This window comes from Bos grunniens, chromosome 26 (assembly GCF_055505025.1).
Source record: "Bos grunniens cultivar Pamir isolate PY7600 chromosome 26, Bosgru_T2T1.0, whole genome shotgun sequence".
In the NCBI taxonomy this organism is placed as follows: Eukaryota; Metazoa; Chordata; class Mammalia; order Artiodactyla; family Bovidae; genus Bos; species Bos grunniens.
The window spans coordinates 16,478,102-16,492,677 of record NC_141190.1 but is presented as its reverse complement, the minus strand read 5'-3'; the positions used below and the strand labels follow the sequence as shown (position 1 = coordinate 16,492,677).

The window sequence follows — 14,576 nt, the reverse complement described above, 5'->3', positions numbered from 1 at the left end:
CCAGCGGATGTTGGCAATTTGATCTCTGGTTCCTCTGCCTTTTCTAAAACCAGCTTGAACATCAGGAAGTTCACGGTTCACATGAAGCCTGGCTGAAGCCTGGCTTGGAGAATTTTGAGCATTACTTTACTAGCCTGTGAGATGAGTGCAATTGTGCAGTAGTTTGAGCATTCTTTGGCATTGCCTTTCTTTGAGATTGGAATGAAAACTGGCCTTTTCCAGCCCTGTGACCACTGCTGAGTTTTCCAAATTTGCTGGCATATTGAGTGCAGCACTTTCACAGCATCATCTTTCAGGATTTGGAATAGCTCAACTGGAATTCCATCACCTCCACTAGCTTTGTTCGTAGTGATGCTTTCTAAGGCCCACTTGACTTCACATTCCAGGATGTCTGGCTCTAGGTCAGTGCTCACACCATCATGATTATCTGGGTTGTGAAGATCTTTTTTGTACAGTTCTTCTGTGTATTCTTGCCATCTCTTCTTAATATCTTCTGCTTCTGTTAGATCCATACCATTTCTGTCCTTTATCGAGCTCATCTTTGCATGAAATGTTCCTTTGGTATCTCTGATTTTCTTGAAGAGATCCCTAGTCTTTCCCATTCTGTTGTTTTCCTCTATTTCTTTGCACTGATCACTGAAGAAGGCTTTCTTATCTCTTCTTGCTATTCTTTGGAACTCTGCATTCAGATGTTTATATCTTCCCTTTCCTCCTTTGCTTTTCGCTTCTCTTCTTTTCACAGCTATTTGTAAGGCCTCCCCAGACAGCCATTTTGCTTTTTTGCATTTCTTTTCTATGGGAATGACCTTGATCCCTGTCTCCTGTACAATATCACGAACTTCATTCCATAGTAGCAGCATACCTGCTTTGTTACTTCTTTTCTGATTGTTTCCCTAGGGCTCCCCTAGTGGTCCAGTGGTAAAGAACCCATGTGCTAATGCAGGAGACTTAAGGGATGTGGGTTTGATCCCTGGATCAGGAAGATCCCCTGGAGGAGGGCATGGCAACCCACTCCAATAGTCTTGCCCAGAGAATCTCATGGACAGAGGAGCCAGGCAGGCTACAGTCCATGTCCAAGTCCACTTTAAAATAATTTAATAATGTTTTATAGCAAGTACAAACACCTTGTAACAGAATATGTCTAAGACTTCTCTCCCCTTACTTGTATCATTTTTTTCATTTATCTCACTTTTCCTAAGATAATTTCACAAAATACATTATTGCTATATTTTCAAATAGACTATTCTATTAAATCAATTAAAAATAACAAAAAAGTTGTTATGTTACCTTCCATTATATCATGAGAAAACATACAAGAATAAACTCAAAATGGATTAAAGATATAAATATGACCATAAAACTCCTAAAATGAGGGGATTGGGAGGGTCCTAAGATGGCAGAGGAATAGGACAGGGAGACCACTTTCTCCTCCACAAATTCATCAAAAGAGCATCTGAATGCTGAGCAAATTCCACAAAACAACTTCTGAACGCTGGCAGAGAACACCAGGCATCCAGAAAGGCAGCCCATTCTCTTTGAAAGAAGGTAGGACGAAATATAAAAGACAAAAAGATAGACAAAAGAATTAGGGACAGAGACCCATCCTGGGGAGGGAGTCATGAAGGAGGAGAAGTTTGCAAACACCAGGAAACCCTCTCACCAGCAGGTCTGTGGGGAGTTTTGAAATCTTAGAGGGCAACATAACCAGGAGGAAAAAAAAAAAAAACCCACAGAATACATGCCTAACCACAACTCCCAGCAGAAAAGTAGCCCAGACACTCACATCCACCACCAGCAAGCGAGGCTGAACAGGAAGGCGAGGGTTGCATGCTTAGGGTAAAACTGGGCCTGAATGCCCTGAGGACAATCTGAGGGAGCTAACGTGAGATAGCAACCCAAACTCACGGATAGCCAGAGAGAGGGAAAAAGACAGAGAGAGAACTTACCACGAAAAGCTCTAACCTAAGGCACACACAGCCTGGCCTGCTCACATAACAAAGGACTTGAGTGAATACCAAAGGAGAGCTAGTGGGCTATGGATCAGCCCATCCCCCCACCAGCAACAGCCAGAGCCAGCCAGAGCCAGAAGGCGAGGGGCAATCTCAGCCCCAGAGACGCCCAACTGTGAGCCACCAAACTGTGAGCAGGCTCCCAGTCGCTAACCAAGTCTTACTGGGATCCTGGACGGTTGACACCTGCCAGGAGGGTCGCACCCTGAGATCAGCTCACCAGAGGAGACACACAGGACACCTGGGACGGTGCCCTTGCGGTGCACCCAGGATACCAAGTGGCCGGGACTAGGGAGGTGATTAAGATGCACAGCCCACTTGGGACAGTGTGTTTGCCAAGCAAACGTCACCTGAGCGGCTCTGATCTGGGAAGGGCACAAAACGCAGGCCCAACCAAGTCTGTGTCCTGTAGAGTACCCAAGAACCTGGACCTGAGCAGCTTAGACCAGGGAAGTGCATGAATCCCAGGGCCCGCTTTGGATAGTTCCCCTGCAGAGCAACCTGGAGCCTGAGCAGTGTAGACCAAGAAAGCACACACCCCGAGAGCTGGGCAAACCTAGTGTGGTTCATACACTGCAAGCACTGCCCACACATGCCAGTGATATTTGTTTGCAGTGTTCCTCCCTCCCCACATCACAACTGAACAAGTGAGGCTAAATAAGTGACCTCTGCGCCCCCTTGTGTCAGAGCGGAAATTGTGCACTGTAGAGACCGGCAAACAGAGAAAGCCAAAATAAAGAGGGAACCGCTCTGGAAGTGACAGGTGCAACAGATTAAAGCAGTGTAGTCAGCATTGACTAAGCATTGGAAGCGGGAGAAGGCGATGGCACCCCACTCCAGTACTCTTGCCTGGAAAATTCCATGGACGGAGGAGCCTGGTGGGCTGCAGTCCATGGGGTTGCTAGGAGTCGGACACGACTCAGCGACTTCACTTTCACTTTTCACTTTCATGCATTGGAGAAGGAAATGGCAACCCACTCCAGTGTTCTTGCCTGGAGAATCCCAGGAGCAGCAGAGTCTGTGGGCTGCCATCTATGGGGTCGCACAGAGTTGGACATGACTGAAGCAACTTAGCAGCAGCAGCAAGCATTGGAAGGGGCCTATAGACCTTGAGAAGAAATATAAGCTGGAACAAGGAGCCATCTGAAACTGAACTGACCTCATACTGCCCTCAACAGCCCCAGAGAAATTCACAGGTATGTTTTGTTATCATTTTTTAATTTTTTTATTTTTAGGTTCTTTTTTGTTCCTTTAATTTTCATCTTTATAACTTACTATTACCTTGCAAAAAAAAAAAAAAAGACCCTATTTTTAAAGCAAGTTTCACATTTATATATAATAATTTTTGTGATTGATTTTGTTTTGTATTTTTAATATTGTACTTTTGAGAGTCTAACCTCTACTACAGATTTTTAATCTTTGCTTTTGGGTATTTGTTATCAATTTTGTACCTTTAAAAATCTAATCTTCAGTACCCATTTTTACTTAAGGGTGTGATTACTGGCTTGATTGCTCTCTCCCCTTTTGACTCTACTTTTTCTCCCAGGTCACCTCTATCTCCTTCCTCCCACTTCTCTTCTCTACTTAACTCTGTGAATCTCTCTGGGTGTTTGGGGCTGTGGAGAATACTTAGGGAACTGATTACTGGCTAGATTGGTCTCTCCCCTTTTGACTACCAGTCTTCTCCTTCTGGTCACCACTATCTACCTCCTCGCTTTTCTAGTCTCTATGTAACTCCGTGAACCTCTGTGAGTGTTCCAGACTGTGGAGAGCACATAGGGAATTGATTACTGGCTAGATTGCTCCCTAGCAATCTAGAAGAGAAGACTCCCCCTCTTCTCCTTCTGATCACGTCTATCTCCCTCCTCCCTCTTTTCTTCTCCATGTAACTCTGTGAAATTTTCTGGGTGTCCCTCACTATAGAGAATCTTTTCATCATTAACCGAGATGTTTTATAATCTGTGCTATATGGATGGAGAAGTCTTGAGGTTACTGTAAGAATAAGACTGAAAGCTAGAGGCAGGAGGCTTAAACACAAAACTTGGGAACACCAGAAAACTCCTGACTCCAGGGAACATTAATCGATAGGAGCCCTTCCAAAAGGCTCCATGCTGCTGCTACTGCTGCTAAGTCGATTCAGTCGTGTCTGACTCTGTGCGACCCCATAGACGGCAGCCCACCAGGCTCCTCCGTCCCTGGGATTCTCCAGGCAAGAACACTGGAGTGGGTTGCCATTTCCTTCTCCAATGCATGGAAGTGAAAAGTGAAAGTGAAGTCGCTCAGTCATCTCCGACTCTTAGCGACCCCATGGACTGCAGCCCACCAGGCTCCTCTGTCCATGGGATTTTCCAGGCAAGAGTACTGGAGTGGGGTGACACCACCTTCTCCAAAAGGCTCCATACCTACATTGAAATCAAGCTCCACCCAAGAGCCAACAAGTTCTAGAGCAAGACATACCAAACTAATTCCCCAGCAATGCAGGAACATAACCCAGAGCATTAAAATACAGGTGGCCAAAAGTCACACCAAACCCATAGACACCTCAGAACTCACTACTGGGCACTTCATTGCACTCCAGAGAGAAGAGATCCAGCTCTGCCCACCATAACACTGATGCAAACTTCCCTAACCAGGAAACCCTGAAAAGCCACTTGTCCAACCACGTCCACAGGGAGCAACTTCCACAATAAAGAGCAACCACAAACTTCCAGCATACAGAAAGGCCACCCCAAACACAGCAATCTAAACAAGATGAAAAGGCAGAGAAATATTCAGCAGGTAAAGGAACATGATAAATGCCCACTAAGCCAAACAAAAGAGGAGGAGATAGGGAGTTTACCTGGAAAAGAATTCAGAATAATGATAGTAAAAATGATCCAAAATCTTGAAAACAAAATGGAGTTACAAGTAAATAGTCTGGAGACAAGGATTGAGAAGATGCAAGAAATGTTTAGCAAGGAACTAGAAGACATAAAAAAGAGTCAATCAATAATGAATAATGCAATAACTGAGATCAAAAGCACTCTGGAGAGAACCAACAGTAGAATAACTGAGGCAGAAGATAGGATAAGTGAGGCGGAAGATAGAATGGTGGAAATAAATGAAACAGAGAGGAAAAAAGAAAAAAGAATTAAAAGAGATGAAGACAAACTTAGAGACCTCTGAGACAATGTCAAACACCCAAACATTCGAATCAGGAGTCCCAGAAGAAGAAGACAAAAAGAAAGGCCATGAAAAAATACTTGAGGAGATAATAGTTGAAAACTTCCCTAAAATGGGAAATGAAATGGCCACACAACACCAAGAAACCCAGAGAGTCCCAAACAGGATAAATCAAAGGTGAAACAACCCAAGACACATATTAATCAAATTAACAAAGATCAAACATGAAGATCAAATATTAAAAGCAACAAGGGAAAAGCAACAAATAACACACAAGGGCATTCCCATAAGGATAACAGCTGATCTTTCAATAGAAACTCTTCAGACCAGGAGGGAATAGCAGATGTACTTAAAGTGATGAAAGAGAAAAACCTACAGCCCAGATTACTGTACCCAGCAAGGATCTCATTCAAATATGAAGGAGAAATAAAAAGCATTACAGACAAGCAAAAGCTGAGAGAATTCAGCACCACCAAACCAGCTCTTCAACAAATGCTAAAGGATCTTCTCTAGACAGGAAACAGAGAAAAGGTGTATAAACTCGAACCCCAAACAACAAAGTGAGGGCAATGGGATCATCAGTTCAGTTAAGTCGCTCAGTCGTGTCGGACTCTTTGCGACCCCATGAATCACAGCACGCCAGGCCTCCCTGTCCATCACCAACTCCCGGAGTTCACTCAGACTCACGTCCATCCATTCAGTGATGCCATCCAGCCATCTAATCCTCTGTCATCCCCTTCTCCTCCTGCCCCCAATACCTCCCAACATCAGAGTCTTTTCCAATGAGTCAACTCTTCGCATGGGGTGGCCAAAGTACTGGAGTTTCAGCTTTAGCATCATTATTTGCAAAGAAACCCCAGGGCTGATCTTCTTCAGAATAGACTGGTTGTACCTCCTTGCAGTCCAAGGGACTCTCAAGAGTCTTCTCCAACACCACAGTTAAAAAGCATCAATTCTTTGGGGCCTAGCTTTCTTCACAGTCCAACTCTCACATCCATACATGATCACAGGAAAAACCATAGCCTTCACTAGACTGACCTTTCTTAGCAAAGTAACGTTTCTCCTTTTCAATATGCTGTCTAGGTTGGTCATAACCTTCCTTCCAAGGAGTAAGCATCTTTTAATTTCATGGCTGCAGTCACCATCTGCAGTGATTTTGGAGCCCCCAAAAATAAAGTCTGACACTGTTACCCCATTCATTTCCCATGAAGTTATGGGACCAGATGCCATGATCTTCATTTTCTGAATGTTGAGCTTTAAGACATTTTCACTCTCCTCTTTCACTTTCATCAAGAGGCTTTTGAGTTCCTCTTCACTTTCTGCCATAAGGGTGGTGTCATCTGCATATCTGAGGTTATTGATATTTCTCCCGGCAATCATGAGTCCAGCTTGTGCTTCTTCCAGCCCAGCATTTCTCATGATGTACTCTGCATATAAGTTAAATAAGCAGGGTGACAATATACAGCCTTGATGTACTCCTTTTCCTATTTGGAACCAGTCTGTTGTTCCATGTCCAGTTCTAACTGTTGCTTCCTGACCTGCATATAGGTTTCTCAAGAACCAGGTCACGTGGTCTGGTATTCCCATCTCTTTCAGAATTTTCCACAGTTTCTTGTGATCCACACAGTCAAAGGCGTTTGCATAGCCAATAAAGCAGAAATAGATGTTTTTTCTGGAACTCTCTTGCTTTTTCGATGATCCAGCAAATGTTGGCAATTTGATCTCTGGTTCCTCTGCCTTTTCTAAAACCAGCTTGAACATCAGGAAGTTCACGGTTCACATATTGCTGAAGCCTGGCTTGGAGAATTTTGAGCATTACTTTACTAGCCTGTGAGATGAGGGCAGTTGTGTGATAGTTTGAGCATTCTTTGGCATTGCCTTTCTTTGGGATTGGAATGCAAACTGACCTTTTCCAGTCCTGTGGCCACTGCTGAGTCTTCCAAATGTGCTGGCATATTGAGTGCAGCACTTTCACAGCATCATCTCTCAGGATTTGAAATAGCTCCACTGGAATTCCATCACCTCCACTAGCTTTGTTCATACTGACACTTTCTAAGGCCCACTTAAGTTCACACTCCAGGGTGTCTGGCTCTAGGTGAGTGATCACACCATCGTGATTATCTTGGTCATGAAGATCTATTTTGTACAGTTCTTCTGTGTATTCTTGCCACCTCTTCTTAATATTTTCTGCTTCCATTAGGTCCATAGCATTTCTGTCCTTTATCAAGCCCATCTTTGCATGAAATGTTCCCTTGGTATCTCTAATTTTCTTGAAGAGATCTCTAGTCTTTCCCCTTCTGTTGTTTTCCTCTATGTCTCTGCACTGATCACCAAGGAAGGCTTTCTTATGTCTCCTTGCTATTCTTTGGAACTCTGCATTCAAATGGGAATATCTTTCCATTTCTCCTTTGCTTTTCACTTCTCTTCTTTTCACAGCTATTTGTAATGCCTCCCCAGACAGCCATTTTGCTTTTTTGCATTTATTTTCCATTGGGGTGGTCTTGATCCCTGTCTCCTGTACAGTGTCATGAACCTCCGTCCATAGTTCATCAGGCACTCTGTCTATCAGATCTAGTCCCTTAAATGTATTTCTCACTTCCACTGTATAATCATAAGGGATTTGATTTAGGTCATACCTGAATGGTCTAGTATTTTCCCTACTTTCTTCAATTTAAGTCTGAATTTGGCAATAAGGAGTTCATGATCTGAGCCACAGTCAGCTCCCAGTCTTGTTTTTGCTGACTGTATAGAGCTTCTTCATCTTTGGCAGCAAAGAATATAATCATTCTGATATCAGTGTTGACCATCTGGTGATGTCCTTGTGTAGAGTCTTCTCTTGTGTTGTTGGAAGAGGGTGTTTGCTATGACCAGTGGGATCATACTTATCAATAATTACCTTAAATGTAAATGGGTTGAATGTCTCAACCAAAAGACAAAGACTGGCTGATTGGGTACAAAAACAAGACCCCTATATATGCTGTATACAAGAGACCCACTTCAAAACAAGGGATACATACTGACTGAAAGTGAAGAGCTGGAAAAAGATATTTCATGCAAATGGAGACCGAAATAAAGCAGGAGTAGCAATAGTCATATCAGATAAAATAGACTTTAAAACAAAGGCTGTGAAAAGGGACAAAGAAGGACACTACATAATGATTAAAAGATCAATCAAAGAAAAAGATATAACAATTATAAATATATATGCACCCAACATAGGAGCACCACAATATGTAAGCAAATGGTAACAGGTACGAAAGGGGAAATTAACAGTAACACAATAATAGTGGGAGACTTTACTACTCCACTCACACCTATGGATAGATCAACTAAACAGAAAATTAGCAAGGAAACACAAACTTTAAATGATACAATGGACCAGTTAGAACTAACTGATATGTATAGGACATTTCACCCTAAAACAATGAATTTCACCATTTTCTCAAGTGCACATGGAACCGTCTCCAGGATAGATCACATCCTGAGCCATAAAATTAGCCTTGGTAAATTAAAAAAAAAAAAATCAAATCATTCCAAGCATCTTTTCTGATCACAATGCGGTAAGATAAGATGTCAACTACAGGAAAAGAAACTATTAAAAATACAAACATATGGAGGCTTAACAATGCACTTCTGGATAACCAACAAATCACAGAAGAAATCAAAATATACATAGAAATGAATGAAAATGAAAACACAGCAACCCCAAACCTAAGGGATTCAGTAAAAACAGTGCTAAGAGGATCAGATCAGATCAGATCAGTCACTCAGTCGTGTCTGACCCTTGCGACCCCGTGAATCGCAGCACGCCAAGCCTCCCTATCCACCACCAACTCTCGGAGTTCACTCAGACTCACGTCCATCGAGTCAGTGATGCCATCCAGCCATCTCATCCTCTGTCGTCCCCTTCTCCTCCTGCCTCCAATACCTCCCAGCGTCAGGGTCTTTTCCAATGAGTCAACTCTTCTCATGAGGTGGCCAAAGTACTGGAGTTTCAGCTTTAGCATCATTCCTTGCAAAGAAACCCCAGGGCTGATCTCCTTCAGAATGGACTGGTTGGATCTCCTTGCAGTCCAAGGGACTCTCAAGAATCTTCTCCAACACCACAGTTCAAAAGCATCAGTTCTTCGGTTCTCAGCCTTCTTCACAGTCCAACTCTCACATTCATACATGACCATAGGAAAAACCATAGCCTTGACTAGACGAACCTTTGTTGGCAAAGTAATGTCTCTGCTTTTCAATATGCTATCTAGGTTGGTCATAACTTTCCTTCCAAGGAGTAAGCGTCTTTTAATTTTATGGCTGCAGTCATCATCTGTAGTCATTCTGGAGCCCAGAAAAATAAAATCTGACACTGTTTCCACTGTTTCCCCATCTATTTCCCATGAAGTGGTGGGACTGGATGCCATGATCTTAGTTTTCTGAATGTTGAGCTTTAAGCCAACTTTTTCACTCTCCACTTTCACTTTCATCAAGAGGCTTTTGAGTTCCTCTTCACTTTCTGCCATAAGGGTGGTGTCATCTGCATATCTGAGGTTATTGATATTTCTCCCGGCAATCGTGATTCCAGCTTGTGCTTCTTCCAGCCCAGCGTTTCTCATGATGTACTCTGCATATAAGTTAAATAAGCAGGGTGACAATATACAGCCTTGACGAACTCCTTTTCCTATTTGGAACCAGTCTATTGTTCCATGTCCAGTTCTAACTGTTGCTTCCTGACCTGCATAAAAATTTCTCAAGAGGCAGGTCAGGTGGTCTGGTATTCCCATCTCTTTCAGAATTTTCCAGAGTTTATTGTGATCCACACAGTCAAAGGCTTTGGCATAGTCAATAAAGCAGAAATAGATGTTTTTCTGTAGCTCTCTTGCTTTTTTGATGATCCAGCGGATGTTGGCAATTTGATCTCTGGTTCCTCTGCCTTTTCTAAAACCAGCTTGAACATCTGGAAGTTCACGGTTCACATATTGCTGAAGCCTGGCTTGGAGAATTTTGAGCATTACTTTACTAGCCTGTGAGATGAGTGCAATTGTGCGGTAGTTTGAGCATTCCTTAGCATTGCCTTTCTTTGGGATTGGAATGAAAACTGACCTTTTCCAGTCCTGTGACCACTGCTGAGTTTTCCAAATGTGCTGGCATATTGAGTGCAGCACTTTCACAGCATCATCTTTCAGGATTTGGAATAGCTCCACTGGAATTCCATCACCTCCACTAGCTTTGTTTGTAGTGATGCTTTCTAAGGCCCACTTGACTTCACATTCCAGGATGTCTGGCTCTAGATGAGTGATCACACCATCGTGATTATCTGGGTCGTGAAGATCTTTTTTGTACAGTTCTTCTGTGTATTCTTGCCATCTCTTCTTAATATCTTCTGCTTCTGTTAGGTCCATACTATTTCTGTCCTATATCGAAGGTTCACTCAATACACGCTTACCTCAAGAAACAATAAAAAAGTCAAATAAATAACCTAATTCTACAACTAAAGCAACTAGAAAAGGAAGAAATGAAGAACTCCAAGGTTAGCAGAAGGAAATAAATCATAAAAATTAGGACAGAAATAAATGCAAAAGAAAAAATGAGACCATAGCAAAAATCAACAAAGCTAAAAGGTGGTTCTTTGAAAAGATAAATAAAATTGACAATCCATTAGCCAGACTCATCAAGAAAAAAAGGGAGAAGAATCAAATCAACAAAATTAGAAATGAAAACGGAGAAATTGCAACAGACAACACAGAAATACAAAGGATCATAAAACACTACTATCAGCAACCATATGCCAATAAAATGGACAACTTGGAAGAAATGGAAAAAATCTTAGAAAAGTATAACTTTACGAAACTGAACCAGGAAGAAATAGAAAATCTTAACAGATCCATCACAAGCATGGAAATTGAAATTGTAATCAACAGTCTTCCAGCAAACAAAAGCCCAGGACCAGATGGCTTCACAGAAGAATTCTACCAAAAATTTAGAGAAGAGCTGACACCAATCCTACTCAAACACTTCCAGAAAATTGCAGAAGAAGGTAAACTTCCAAACTCATTCTATGAGGCCACCATCACCCTAATACCAAAACCTGACAAAGATGCCACAAAAAAAGAAAACTACAGGCCAATATCACTGATGAACTCAGGTGGAAAAATCCTTAGCAAAATTCTAGCAAACAAAATTGAACAACATATTGAAAAGATCATACATCATGACCAAGTGAGCTTTATCCCGTGAATACAAGGATTCTTCAATATCCACAAATCAATCAATGTGATACACCACATTAAAATTTGAAAGATAAAAACCATATGATTATATCAATAGATGCAGAGAAAGCCTTTGACAAAATTCAACATCCATTTATGATAGAAACTCTCCAGAAAGCAGGAAGAGAAGGAACATACCTCAACATAATAAAAGCTATATATGACAAACCCACAGCAAACATTATCCTCAATGGTGAAAAATTGAAAGCACTTCGAAGCCCTAAAGTCAGGAAAAGGACAAGGGTTCCCACTCTCAACACTACTATTCAACATAGTTTTGGCCACAGGAATCAGAGCAGAAAAAGAAATAAAAGGAATCTAGATTGGAAAAGAAGAAGTAAAATGCTCACTGTTTGCAGATGACATGATCCTCTACATAGAAAACCCTAAATATGCCACCAAAAAATTACTAGAGCTAATCAATGAAGATAGTAAAATTGCAGGATATAAACTTAACACACAGAAATCCCTTGCATTCCTATACACCAAAAATGAGAAAACAGAAAGAGAACTTAAGGAAACAATTCCATTCACCATTGCAATGAAAAGAATAAAATACTTAGGAATATATCTACCTAAAGAAACTAAAGACCTATATATACAAAACTATAAAGCACTAATGAAAGAAATCAAAGATGACGCAAATAGATGGAGAAATATACTGTGTTCATGGAGTGGAAGAATCAGTATAATGAAAATGAGTATGCTACCCCAAGCAATCTATACATTTGACGCAATCCCTATCAAGCTACCAAAGGTATTTTTCAGAGAACTAGAACAAATAATTTCACAATTTGTATGGAAATACAAAAAAACCTCGAATAGCCAAAGCAATCTTAAGAAAGAAGAATGGAACAGGAGGAATCAACCTGCCTGACTTCAGACTATACTACAAAGCTACAGTCATCAAGACAGCATGGTACTGGCACAAAGACAGAAATATAGATCAATGGAACAAAATAAAATAATAAGAGATAAATCCATGCACCTATGGACACCTTATCTTTGACAAAGGAGGCAAGAATATATAATGGAGAAAAGAAAATCTCTTTAACAAGTGGTGCTGGGAAAACTGATCAACCACTTATAAAAGAATGCAACTAGAACACTTTTTAACACCACACACAAAAATAAACTCAAAATGGATTAAAGATCTAAATGTAAAACCAGAAACTATAAAACACCTAGAGGAAAACATAGGCAAAACACTCTCTGACATAAATCACAAGCAAGATCCTCTATGACCCACTTCCCAGAATATTGGAAATAAAAGCAAAAATAAACAAATGGGACCTAATTAAACTTAAAAGCTTTTGCACAACGAAGGAAAGTATAAGCAAAGTGAAAAGACAGCCTTCAGAATGGGAGAAAATAATAGCAAACAAAGCAAGTGACAAGGGATTAATCTCAAAAATATACAAAGAAGTCCTGCAGCTGAATTCCAGAAAAATAAATGACCCAATCAAAAAATAGGCCAAAGAACTAAACAAACATTTCTCCAAAGAAGACATACAGATGGCTAACAAACACATGAAAAGATGCTCAACATCACTCATTATCAGAGAAATGCAAATCAAAACCACAATGAGGTACCATCTCACGCTGGTCATAATGGCTGCTATCAAAAAGCCTACAAACAGTAAATGCTGGAGAGGATGTGGAGAAAATGGAACCTTCTTACACTGTTGGTGGGAATGCAAACTAGTACAGCCACTATGGAGAACAGTGTGGAGATTCCACAAAAAAACTGGAAATAGAACTGCTATATGACCCAGAAATCCCACTGCTGGGCATACACACTGAGGAAACCAGAATTGAAAGAGACACGTGTACCCCAATGTTCATCACAGCACTGTTTATAATAGCCAGGACATGGAAGCAGCCTAGATGTCCACTGGCAAGTAAATGGATAACAAAGCTGTGGTACATATACACAATGGAATATTACTCAGCTATTAAAAGAAGGCATTTGAATCAGGTCTAATGAGGTGGATGAAACTGAAACCTATTATACAGAGGGAAGTAAGTCAGAAAGAAAAACATCAATATAGTATATTAATGCATATATATGGAATTTAGAACAATGCTAACAATGACCCTATATGCGAGACAGCATGAGAGACACAGTGTAAAGAAGAGTCTTTTGGACTCTGTGGGAGAAGGCGAGGGTGGGATGATTTGAGAGAATAGGATTTAAATATGTATATTATCATATGTGAAACAGATTGCCAGCCCAGGTTCAAGGCATGAGACAGGGTGCTCAGGGCTGGTGCACTGGGATGACCCTGAGGGATGGGATGAGGAGAGAGGAGGGAGGAGAGTTCAAGATGGGGAACACATGTATACCCATGACTGATTCATGTCAATGTATGGCAAAAACCACTACAATATTGTAAAGTAATTAGCCTCCAATTAAAATAAGTACATTAATTAAAAAAAAAAAAAAACTGAAGCAACTCAACATGCATACACAGGATTTATTTATATTTTATAACAGGAAATTTGTACCTTTTGACCAGGTTCATTCATTTTGAACGCTTGCAGTGTCTGGGAGTCATCAATGTTTTCTCTGCATTTATTTATGAGTTTCAGGATTTTATTTTATAGATCATGTATGGGTAAGATCATATGGTATTTCATTTTCTCTTCCTGATTTACTCTACGAAGCATAATGCCTTCAAGGCACATCTGTGTTATCATAAACGGCAGAATTTCCTTCCTTTTTATGACTATATAATATTCCATTATAAATGGGTTATTTATACACATAGTTTAAAATGGCAGTTTAAAATGGTTAGATGTAGTGTATGATTTACTTCAGTGTACTACTTTTTATTGTAAAAAGTACAATACCAGAAATTTTCTGGAAATTTTTTTAAAATATCAAGTATTGTACTTTCTAGTTCCTGAATTTCTATTTGGTTCTTTATTATAATGCTCCTCTGATTATTGATATTCCCAATTGTTCTTATACTTCTCTGATATTCTTTAGTTCTTTATATGGTTTCATTCATCTCTCTTAGCATATCTAAAACATGTATCTTATAGGTTTTATCTAGTAAGTTCAGTGTCTGGGCTTCCTCAGCAGTGGCTTGTGTCATTTTTTTTTTTTTCAGCTGTCAATGGACCATACTTAAGTGTTTTATATATT

The 14,576-nt window shown here is 40.6% G+C and overlaps 1 long non-coding RNA gene across 13 annotated transcripts in view; it reads left to right on the top strand.

Annotated features, from left to right (window-relative positions):
- Positions 1–2,669: 2,669 nt before the first annotated feature.
- LOC147344090 (uncharacterized) overlaps positions 2,670–14,576 on the top strand; it is a 37,004-nt gene continuing 25,097 nt past the window's right edge. For 9 of the 13 annotated variants that reach the window (XR_015155720.1, XR_015155717.1, XR_015155710.1 and 6 more), the window contains exon 1: positions 2,670–3,205. This is a non-coding gene — a long non-coding RNA (uncharacterized LOC147344090). The remainder of the gene's footprint in view (positions 3,206–14,576) is intronic. The other 4 variants (XR_015155713.1, XR_015155711.1, XR_015155709.1 and 1 more) reach the window with 2 other exon arrangements.